This window comes from Pogona vitticeps, chromosome 5 (genome assembly GCF_051106095.1).
Source record: "Pogona vitticeps strain Pit_001003342236 chromosome 5, PviZW2.1, whole genome shotgun sequence".
NCBI lineage: Eukaryota > Metazoa > Chordata > Lepidosauria > Squamata > Agamidae > Pogona > Pogona vitticeps.
The window spans coordinates 169,243,849-169,256,511 of NC_135787.1; the positions used below are offsets into that span (position 1 = coordinate 169,243,849).

The following is a 12,663-nucleotide window of genomic DNA, read 5'->3' on the forward strand; positions in this document are numbered from 1 at the left end:
TTCCTCCCATGGGGATCAAAATGTCAAATGGGTCAAAATGGCAAAAATAGCAAGGATACCAAAAGTTCCAAATATTTGTGACAGATGCTGCAGTCCCCAGACTGTTTTCTCCATCATCTCCATGTTTATAAAACTTTAGGGATGTTTCTGGCATAAAAAGCAGAAAAGAAAACATCACATTTGATTATTGCAGTTTTGTTTGTTAACATTTTTATAGTTTTTTTGCCTCTTAGATACACAGTTCTGTGCAAAACTTCGTCTGCGTGTGCCCCATGGGCCTTACTTCTAGGTACATATAATGGGTAACATAATTGATCTCTTAAACATAGCTACGCATTGCTATGTGCTTTCATATTGCTTACCTCTTATAGCAACCTTAGTAGGTGTTCAAAGTATGTGAGATGTTCAAGAAATAGCTTACTATTGCCATCACCAAATGGGTATTTGAACCCAGGATTCTGAGTCCTAATTTGACATCCTACCCACTACACCACATTGGCTTTTTTGGCATTAGTTATAAATTTTTAAATACTGTACAATGTACCAAGCAGCACAAACGTACCTTGCCACAACTTCTTATGTTGTACCACTCACTGACTGGAGATCAAAAAATGTATGAAGGCACTGACTATGGTGTAATTCCTGGTTGCAGAGTGCATATAGTAGGACTAGCTATGAACAGGTGAAAAATATGTTAGTAATCCACAACTGAATTGAGTGACTTGTGGAAAAAGTAGACAATCCTGGTGTTTGCTCTCCTCTGGAACATATCCCCTGGAACATACTGCTTTGCACAAACTTGCAGATGTTGCTGGTAGAAAGGACAGACTTTATATTAATAATATCTCCCTCCCTTTATTCTGTTGGTAAAAGGAGAAACCTATGCAACTTCCTCTGTACATTCCTTCCAGAGAGTTAGGGGAAAAAATCCATAAATTGTACCTTTTAACTCTGTGTCTCTAATAGCAGCCAGTTTATCTTGCTTCTGAAAAAGATGGGAACACAAGAAGAGCCATACAGTATTGGCTCAGACCCAGAGCTGTTAAGCACAGCCTTCGGATCCCACATTGGCTAACCAGGTTGCTCGGTGAAGCCCAGACAGAGAACATGAAGGCAGCCAAATAGAATACAGAGGGATATTGCCTCTGATGCGGGAGGTAACATATAGTCAGTAGGATATTCTTCATGAATAGATCCAGTCTGCTTCTACAGCAAACCAAGTTGGCATATATATCGTTACATCTTTGCCCTATTCAGGTATTTAAAGAAAAGACTTAAGGAAATGTATGAGGAAGGGAGTCTACTTAAATTGTTCTCTCTCTCGCCATTCTCCACACATGGCAAATGGCAGTCGAAAGACTTCTTGCAACTGGGTTTTATATATAACCAAGAACTCTAGCTTTTCACTCAGTTATTTTAATCCATTTTGAATATCTGAATAGGATTCTTGTACTGTTGAATTCCCAAAATTTAGAACTACCATTCCTATCCACTTATTTCAGTGGGTGATGGCAGATGCTTGTGTTATGAGAGGAAAATAGGAGACTCCCTCTCCATCATGTACAGTTCTACGCACTTGTATCGCATCTCCACTTATTTGCATTTTTGAAAAGTTCAAAACCCACAAATTTGTAGCTGTTCATCAAAAGGAAAAGCAATGCTTTTTTTCAGGTGCAGTGATTAAAACTACACACACTATTCAGTATTTGAAATGCGATCTCATTAAAATTTGTATAAGGACAATATGGCATCAAAGATAAGAACAGTGTCATTAAGCCTAACCCCTTCACAGATCACCTCTCAGATATGATCATATATGCAACTATTCCAATACAATTCCTTCATCGACCCCATTGTTTCCATCCCTCCATTATAAAAATTGATAATTTATTTGTGCTTTCGACTTTATTTTCTTTAGTCAGTTATCCACACATAAGAGGACTTCTCATCTTCTCTCTTGACTGCAAGGCTTATTGTTGGTTTCTAAAATGATCCCATTTTTAGATCTGTCCTATTTCCATCCTATCACTAACGTAGGCACAGTAAATGTTGTATATGTGTGGTCATTGGGGAGAGAATTCAGCTGACATATTTAGTACAGGATAGATTTTTAAAATAAAAGAAAGTCTTTTAAAATTAGGCAGTTCCAGTGACATTTAAAATAAATGATAGGATACCATATATTTGGCACATTCTGTGTTTCATACTGAATAAGATTGGAATGAAAAATAATATAGCAGAAGCCTCCAGGGGTGGAAGAGAAAAAGATGAATTGTACATGTTGATGTTGGATGATTAAGAGGGATGGTGTGGGATGAAGGAAACACAGAAAGAGATTTTAAATTCCTGACTAAGCTGTACCGGGCCTTAGTATTCTTCGAATCAAATGAAAATGCATTATCCCCATCAAACGGAAAAGGCACCAATTTAATTCCATCTGGTCCCCAAATAATTGGGACTTTGGCGTTCGTCATCATTAAATTGATTCAACATTACGTTTTGAACTTAGGGAGTCTTTATGAATGGTTGCTGTTCAGCTGTGTGTGCAATTCTCTGCTATTTTGCTTACAACCTCAGGTGATTCATCAGTTGAAATATAGAAAGTTGGGTCTGTGTACAAACAGGGCTTTTCCATTCTACCCACTTCGGGTGCAACAGAGTAGTGTCCCATGTGTAACTGTAATTGTCCATTAAAACACACAGCTTCTCTAGCAAGGGCTTCCTACAAGTCCTAGTCCAAGATCTAACATTATTTAGAGCTGATTGATTGGCCGGCATAATCTCCTGAGCCCCAATCGTGGCAGTAGCTCGGCTGCCACAGCCCCGCCTCCCTGCATGCCCAGCCACTCCAGCAAGGGAGTGGGAGGACAAGTCTCCCTGCTCAGTTGCAGAGTGGCCAGGTCAGCAGGGAGGCGGGGCTGTGGCAGCTCGGCTACTACATCAATAGGGGCGCAGAAGATTATGGCGGCCACACAGGCCACATAATAAATGGTCTGGTGCGTTCTGGAGGTGGAAGGCAATTAGGCTGGCCACATGTGCCGGTGGGCTTCACATTTGTGTACGAATGCGAATTCCTCATGTCTATTTGCAACCAATTTATATGTATTTTTGTGCTCACGCGGGGTGCCCCTGCCCCCTCACATGGAGCCCACCCCCCCAACCAATCCGTGGTCCCAAAAAGGTTGCTGCCGTAGGGGACCCAAAGAATGTGCAGTGTCTCACCCTTACTGTTAGAGCCACTGAATTTGTCATTTCCAGACTAAAATACTTTGTAATGGTCAGATTGAAAATGTTCTTGTATCAGCCTGCTTTAGTTTACTCCCATCGAGATGTCAATGTTTAAACCTTCCACTTCTTGGTTGTTGTTTTTTTTAATGATTCTCAATTTGCCTTGATTCTACTTCTTTCAGTCCATGTTCTGCACGCAATATGCAACTTCAGGCTTCCATTTGCATCTGTGCACACTTGCAACTATGCCCCTTCAGCTTTAATCCAGTTACTTGATTGACAACAGTGCTATTTGTACTTATCATTTGCTTCCCCAATAGCCAACTATCAGAAATTTAAGGATAAAACATTTGCAGTTTGTTCTTTTGTGTGAAAATGGACCAAGTAAAGATTTACATCTCCATAATGAATACATGTAGATCCCCCTCTGTTTATTATTTTGCAGAAGAAACAGGTAGAATTGTTCTTACCTTGTTACTTTGTTCTTATATTTTAAATTGTTTATATTATATGTTGTTAGCCGCCCAGAGTAGTCAGTTGACTAGATGGGCAGGGTATAAATTCAATAAATAAATAAATAAATAAATTGCTCCAGCCAGTAAACCAAGGAAGAGCAACATAGGCTAGTTTGTATGCAAAGATTTTACCCCACAATGGTCTGCCACAGTACTGGAAACAGGTATTTTGACAGTCCTATTAATGAACGTATCCAGAGGGGTTGCAAAAAACTAGGGACTAGTTTCAGCAGCAGGGGAATTTTTCAGAGCACTCACTCTCTTTTTCCTTTGCCCCAGTACTCTTGTGGCAAGACTTGGTTCACATCCTCTGGCAGAGAGGGCATATGTGTGAAGCATGAAGGATAAAGCACAGTGAGGCTTTGTACACTCAGTACTGTGTATCCCATCCAGTTCCAAGCAGTACTTCAACACTGGATAGATTAAAGTCTTTACTTTGCAAAGCAATAAATGTGTGCAGCATTTTCATTTTCATTTTTACAAAGAGCACATGGCAACTAAAATCCAATACACCAGGCTAATGAATTGTGAGTTCCCCCAACAATGAATTTTGACCTCACTGAATGAGTCAGGTAGGAAAATTTGCTGGTTGTCAAGGATACAACATAGATACTCTAGACATTGAAAATCATAAGGGGAAACATGGTTTTCTTGTTGGGGGCAGACAGATAGTTCAATAGAAATTTATTTGTGCATCAGAATATTGTTTAAAAACTAAAATATAATTTTCCCTCCCAATACATTGTCTGATGTATAGAGTCACTTTGAACATAATCAGTGTTGAACTAACAGATGCTTGGATGGTGATCCTAATCAAATCTCTCCTTATGAAAAATGAACCACAATAGCTGCATATGAGTCACCCTGTCTTCCTCAGCCATGTTTTCCAAACTGGAACAACCCTGTAAAGCTTGTCTGCTAATATTTGTATTATTTCAGGGCCTTAACCCAAAAGAGTCATTTCAAATTCACCTCAAACATGTTTCACCTGCTGCACCTCTTGCTAGTCCAATTGTAACTCAAGGCTGAGCTGACTCATTCCATTGATGCCATGAAAACTCTGTAGCCTAGTGAAAGACTCACAGCAGCTTCAAAAATGAAAAGATAATATGAAAGAGGACAGACCCATGCCTTCAACCATATCATGCTTGCATTTCCATGCACAACCTTTCATCCCTGAAAAGCATATGTGGAAGGCGGTCCATGGTCCAGTTATCTGATTTTCCAACTGAGTCATGCAGTTACATGTCATTCTGTAAATATATGTAAATGAAAGAAATTATGGCATAAGGTGCCCCCCTTGGCCAAGGAACCATCACTAGATATGTGCCTGATTGTCATTTTCATTACTACTTGCAACAGTCTTGTCCGGGAAATCACACCTTCCTAATGTCTCTTAGAACAAAGGGGAAGGGAGTTAACCCTCTCAACTTTGCCACTTTGCTTAATGTGACAATTATTGTTATCTTTTTTGTTTTTCATATCATGCATATTGCTGTATATTGTTGTTGTTGTTTAGCCAGGCCCTCCTGCCTTCCACTGCTTCCCAGAGTTTGGTAGATAAGGTGGCCAAGCACTCCCATTTCTTCAAGAACTTGCCATAGTTTGCTGTGGTCCACACAGTCAAAGGCTTTTGCATAGTCAATGAAGCAGAAGTAGATGTTTTTCTGGAACTCTCTGGCTTTCTCCATAATCCAGCGCATGTTAGCAATTTGGTCTCTAGTTCCTCTGCCCCTTCGAAATCCAGCTTGTACTTTTGGAAGTTCTTGGTCAATGCTAGGCTCTTTCCCTCCTGATGGTCAGGAAAGTGATGAAAATAGAATTATGTGAAACTGCCTTCAATAACCAGATTTTTTTTCTTTTCTTGTTCTTTCTTTTTCTTTTTGAATGAATTTTAGATCTTTACCTGTGAATTGCCTCATTTTGAATGCATTGTCATGTGGGGTTTTAAATTTTAATCTGTAAACTGCCCAGAGTAGTGCTTGCCCTAAAGGGGCAGTATATCTATCAATCAATCAATCAATCAATCAATCAATCATTCAATCAATCAATCAAATAAATAAATTTAAGAAGCTCTCAGGAGGTGAAAACATGTAATTTTGAAAAAGGAGAAAGATGTGTCATCTGGATTGTAAATAACAGTTTTGTTTGCAGGTGTAATAACTCTGATGCCACAAATAGCTTACATTGCTGGGGAGAAAAGTGTATGAACAGAAAATATGCTTTTCTCAAAACGTGATTTCATCCTTATTCTGGGAAGTGTGTACTGTATTAGGTCAATTCAGTTTAAAATACAGGCTAAATTCAGCCCTTGAGCATCACTATGGAAAAATGATTTCCCTTATTTTCTTACATATTAAACAGTTCTTCAAAATTGGGGGGAGGGGACCTGCCAGGTTTGAGGAAAATTATCTGTAGTATTTATTTGGGCATTTATGTGGGAAGCAAATTATAAGAGTGTGGAATCAATATAAAAGTTATAAAGTTAAAAAAATTTAAAAGGTCATCAGCATTGTGAGGTCTTGAATTTGAAATATGTGGGTATGTTATTGATTTGAGTGGAATTAGTATTTAATTACATATATTGTTTTCCAATAGGCCTCAGTCCCATAGCAAATTCACTTGTAAATAGATAAATTTCAGTTGAGAGAAGTGATTTTAATTTGCATTTGTGTTCAGCCTAAAAATCCATACAGTAAGATGAATTTACCAGAGTGGGCCTCTCACCTTTCCTATTGTTTGGCCAAGGTTATGAAGAGAAACACAACTGAAGGCCAGAATTGCAGCACTAGTTCTGTTTTTCTCAGAGAGTGACTTATGTTCTTACCCAGGGAGGTTTCAGACATACGTTTTCCAGTTGTCTTATGACAAAGCACTTCTGAAAAAGCGAACTTTCAAAGACAGGTTATGATATGGCACAGGATATATTTTTGAAAAAATCAACAACAGGGGGCAAAAATCCCACTGGCAGGAACAGACCCTCAGGAATGTGGAAATAATTTTCAATTCTAGCTATTGTATCAATTCTGCATAGTTTACAAGTTGACTCCACACAAGAGAATAGACAGTATTTTCCAGCTATCTTTCTATGGCCAGCACCCTTAATTTATCTTGTTCAAATAGAAAACAGCAGGCACTAAATGATTCTTCAGAAGTCATGGTGGGGGGTTTAAACCTGTTTTCCCCTTATGTATCCTGCACCTTTACAAAGAACTAAGGTATAAACAGGGTTCATAGAAGGCGTTATTCTTCTTTTGATACATTTCCAGGTGGCTGCATGGTTTGTGGAGTTTGCAGATTGATGGTTTCCTCTTGTCCTGGACCCATGTTGACATCTCTTTTACCTTTATATGGAGGAGACATTGTGGCATTGATCAGTTGTATTCAAATTTCATTCAACTCACTCCAGATTTCCTTGACATCTATTCCCATATGGGCTGCAGTTTTGATCAAATACTGTACATCAAGACACTGATATCTATTAGCTTTCGGCCATGGAGAAAAAACTTTCAAGGTTGATGGATGAAGTAACTTGAATTAGCCATGATGTACTCACTAATCTGACAGATGCTTTTTTATCCAATACATTTTTCTGAAATAGAATGGATTCTGTGGTTGCAGAGATCATATTGGTCCACAAGGATATATTTCTGCATAGGCCTTCAAATAACCATATGATCAATTCATAGAAATAAAATTCTGGGTTAGGCAATAATTTCATTAAATCACTAAAAGGTTACAAATAAGATGATGGCAATTGACAGAATGGGATTGGCAGGCAAGAGAATCTTTTGCCCCCTTACTCCAGAATAAATACACAAGACCAAAATAAGGATTTAAACATGGGTCACACTTTATTCAAATATCATCATTGTTGTCAATCATTTGGCAAAGGGGGGGGGGTTCTGCCGTAGTGCAGGTGCAGGTTTCAAAATTGTGTCTAAAAGGGTCGTTCTAAACAATCAATGTGCTAAACCCTGGCCTCATGTCTTCCAGTTTAAAAGACAATGAGAAAATCTGCCAGCCCAAATTTGACCACCCCATACCTGTGCTGACTGATGGTCCGGGTGTGTCTCCAGCACATCTTTCCCTCCAAGCACTGTAATCGCACGATCTGCAGTGCTGGGAGTTCAGATGAGCTATAATTACCTGCTATTACAAGTTGACTTCCCACTTCAAATACCTGTTTAATCCGCACTAACCCCCACAGCATTGGGACTAGCCATGCTAAGTCCCATGCCCGCCATCAAACTGATCCAGCTCCAAAAGCAGGTCTCCCCTTGATGGCTTCCAGGAATTCATCCAAACCTCGTTCGGACAGATGCACACCATCTGACCAGAAAAATTCTGGCTGATCCAAATGGATCCTGTGGTGGTCGGCCACTGATCCCAGCCCTCTGCAAACAGCTCTGCAGACTTCCCTGTTAACACTCCGTCGGGCAGTGTTTACGGGTATAAAATGTCTCACGTCCCTCCAAAACAGGTGAGGGATGATTGTCGACCATATAATATGCATGCCAGGATAAGTGCCCCTCAACCAAGTGAGATCACGGATCACATCAAGAATCAGGGCCTTCCCAGGATACTGTGCCAAATCGTTGGCGGCCAGATGTCTCACTAACACATCTGGCAGGTGTTGTCCAAAGGCAACCACATGACAAAGCTGGTCCCACAGCATGCTGCTGCGCCCCCTCTATTCAATGTGGGCCCACACATCAAGGCCAAGGTTGCTCCCCAATGGGGATGCAGTGGCGTATCTCACTACCCAAAACACATAATTGTGGCCCACCAACACGATGCATCTCTGCCTGGCTACCAATGCGGCATCTGTAAGACATAAACACAGTAGGCCCCTGCCTACATATTAGGTAGTGCCCTAACATACCTAGGATAAGAGGATGGTGCATATCACCCTAGCTGTCTGATATCCTCAGGGCAATAGCCAAGGGCTGCCTCCGTAGAGGCTGCACCATTTCTAAATGAATGTGTGTCGAATCTGAGCCCTTGGACTCCCACCTTCTGAAGTGCCAGGTCTGTTAATTCCCAGAACTGGTACTTCGTCAAAGGGGATCCATCCCTATGAATAAAAAGATAGCCAGAGTCTGCACCTCTCATTCCCAAATAGGCAACCATGGCCTGTACCGGGCAAATGAGCTTAATATGACATTGAGACAGTTTTACAACTGCTCCTTTACCCCATTGATCGGTCTTGGAGCAACGTATGTGGAGCTGCACCATTTCATCCTCTACCTTAATACGTATCATAAAATTGCAGAGCTGTCCTGGATTGGTTACCTTTTCCTGAGGCTACTACTTCGCTAATCCGGAGGGTGGCAAAGAAAGTTAGCAAGGATGCTGCCCGAAACAAACTGACTTCAAACTCCTCCCTGCAAATAACTTCCCATTGCCTACAAATCCCCTCCAAAAGCTCCGATATCGGAGCTCTTGTATCCTTTATTCTACCTCTTTCCTTGGACCATCCTTCAGTCATTTTTTCATGTACGGAAATCTGAAGAATAGTCAGGTAATCCCTTAATTTTTGCAGAAGAAGTCAAGGCAGGCAGCTTGCCTTGAATCGTTCCTGGCGCCAGACCTTGTCTGTTTAAAAACACTATGAACTATTGCAGATGGTCAACTGGAACTGGCCAGGTATGGTCCAAGCCCACTGATGCTCTAAATTTTTGGAACTCTCTACTCACTGCTATTTAAACGGCTACTTATGTCTCTTATCACACACACACACACACACACACACCCCGTCCAGAGCTGCTCTTGCAAGACAGCAACATGGTCTCGCGTCTATCCGGGAAAGCTGGCAAAGGTACGCCACGCTACTGAAGCCTCAGTTCATCAGCGACATAGTCATTGTCTGCAGAGAGAAGAGAACCTGTAAATTAATGCCTTTGCCCCACAATCTTATTTGAAATCTAAAACTCAAGTTTACTCTTCTGGCTTCACGAGCCACGGGAAATGCACTGTATATGGTCCACTTCTACATATGTGCACTAGCATACGCTAGTTTTCTTCAACATTTTTCTGGGTTCTCTTTCTGTAAAGCATTTCTCTTTTAACAATACCAGAAATGCCCACCTAATGTATAAGCATGAGTTCTTTTAAAGAATTAAAACCTAGTGAGTAGCAGAACATTGTTCATTAAAAAGATTAGGTTTCAGGAATAGATATTCTGTTGATAATTAGCAAACAGCGAATGGCACAATAGAGAATCCCAGATTGACAATTTATGGCTGGCAGGCAGGTACAGAGGAAATTTCAGAACAATTTGTTTCTCAGGTTTCAGGGGATTGTATTTTGAAATGGCAGCAGTGTCCTTACTGCTCCCCTCCTCTGTTCTTTCTTTGTACTCTTCTCTTTAAATTGTGCATTTTTTTTAGTTGATCAATAATTCCCATATTTTGCTATTTAGACAAAATAACTTATATTGTTCTATACCTGTTTAGTTTGAGTTTGTGCCCTTTGCTTTATCTTTTATTATCTTATTGTGCTGCCTCTCCTCAAGTAGGCACCTTCATTTCAGTAGTGTTTTAACACTGTGGCTGAGGCATTATGCAAGGGGCTAAACATGAAGGTCAGTCTATTTCTGCATGGGTGAATCTTTTTGACAGAGTCAAATGTAGTACAGACTGAGAACAAGCAATTTCACTCTAGTTTATTACATGAACATCTCATTGCATGATACAGAGATATAATATTTTGGAAAAACTAGGCACTTCACTTGAGCAGACAAAAGCATCTTTTTTTAAAAAAAGCAGTCACAATTTTAGGTATTCTCTAGTTCTGCTTGTTTGTGATAACCATTGAGCTAAGGGCTCGTTCAAGCTGGCTGGATGGTTTAGGTATCTGTATGTGGAGCCAGAACTTGGGGGTTCAATTCCCCAGTGTACCTCCTGCAAATACAGCCAGCATCTGTGGCCATAGGCAAACTGCACAGTCCCAGAAGGGAATGGTAAACTACCTCTGAATATTCTCTACCTGGAAAACCCTGAATAAGTCAGAACTGACTTGACAGCATGTTGTTGTTGTTGTTGTTGTTGTTGTTGTTGTTGTTGTTGTTGTTGTTGTTGTTGTTGTTGTTAAGGGCTGGTTCTAAGTAGTTTTATGTAAATTGCTGGTTTCAAAATTCATTTTTTTAAAAAAATTATTTGGTCTGTTTATATGATTAATTTTATTCCTCAACAGTCAGGCTTATTCTCAACACAAAATGGTTCTTGGAAATTCCACTTCTGTTTGCTTTCATTGCCTAAAGATTATGTTTTCACACTTACAATAAGAACTGTCAGAAGAAAGTTTATAAAGCTATGTTACATCATTGTAACCACTGCTACATCAGTACAGTACAGTACTTGCCAAACAAAAGAACAGAAACCATTTGATGCTAAGAGTGTCACCATCCATACATGTAATTTCCTTAATGGACATATCAATACTTCAGAATTTCTATTTTGAAAGTGTTCTCGACTAAATCCTTTCTCCCATCCTTTCCTGGCACATACATTTATAGATATCTTTGAAATTCATAAAAGTTAATGCTTGAAACAAAGGATCCTCTCTTTTTCCTTCCTAAAATGTAATCTCCATAAAATGAATTTTTCCCATCTGTCACTTCTTGATCCTCCTGCCTTTTCCTTGGGGCCTTTAATTCTTACCGCATTGTAATCTCCATTCATACTGCCAGAGTAGGAGTGGTGCTTCCTTGATTTGTATGGGACAGCAGCCAGCTGGTGGTGGGAGGGAATGGTGAGGTAAACAGGAGAGCTTTGGCCTTCTAGCTGATTTGGAATGCAATTCCAGGATTTGTAACTTGCCAGCATAGCCAGTGGCAAGAAGGGGCTGTGGAAGTTGTAATATCCAAAACTGTCTGGAAGGTCACATTTTCTCCTTCTCTGGCCTAAAAAGAACCAACTGTTCTGATGGCATAACCACCAGGAACTGTGACTAATTGTCAGCAAGTGACTGCAAGGGTTACTCTGGCTTCTGAATTTAATTAGCTAACCCATTTGCCAAATGATAGTTTTATTCATCAAATGACACTCTGATCCTTAAACTCAGTGGTGAGCACAATACACATACCCAACCCTGAACTGAATGCAGAGCCAGTGGCTTTTTGGTAAATGCTTTGAGCACAGAGACCCCTGCATGTGTTCCTTCAACTTCGCTTTTCCTGCCTGATGGCTAGACAGAGACCTCTAGCTTGGCCCTTTTCAGCAAGTCAGAATCCTGCAGCAGGGTTTGTTCTTGACTTATGACATTAGCTTTTGTTGGGATCTGAATTTATTCAGTCACTCCTACTTGCAGGAGTCGCTAATGAGGAGTCCTTGGTTCTAAAGTGTGCAGCCTTATCCTGACATCCAGACACAGCCAGAATATAAGGCAAGAAGTAGACAAATTCTTCAAGCCCAGGGTAATTTTGCTGCCCCTTAAGAATCTCTGGGCATTGCATAGACTGCAAGGTGTTTCCTGCATTGAGTGAGGGGTTGGACTCAATGACCTTGTAGGCCCCTTCCAACTCAATTATTCTATGATTCTATGAAACCAAAAGCAGCCCAAAGTTTTCTTTTGGTTTGGGGAGGTTGCTATTTATAAACATTATGCAGTAAGGAGAGGAAATTTACATGACCCTATGTAGGATACTAATCTTTGCTTATGGAAGCTTTCAAGAGCAGCAAATTTACCTTTTGGGGGAGGGACTAGGAAAACGAATTTTTGTGGTGGATGTGGGAAAGTCTAATGGGTCCAGAGGCCACCAGAGCAGCCTTTGAGAGATAGATGCAGCCCCAGGGCTGCATTTGACACATTGCTAATGTATGCTGTTGAAGCTAACAAGGCACTTTACTTCATGCATGATTTATTACAAGAATTCAGTTTACACATACCTTTTTGCCCAGGATGCAACATTCTAGGA

General features: G+C 40.4%; 1 protein-coding gene across 4 annotated transcripts in view; it reads left to right on the top strand.

Annotated features, from left to right (window-relative positions):
• LARGE1 (LARGE xylosyl- and glucuronyltransferase 1) overlaps positions 1-12,663 on the top strand; it is a 421,577-nt gene that overhangs the window by 346,141 nt on the left and 62,773 nt on the right. The gene's annotated exons all lie outside the window — the stretch shown is intronic.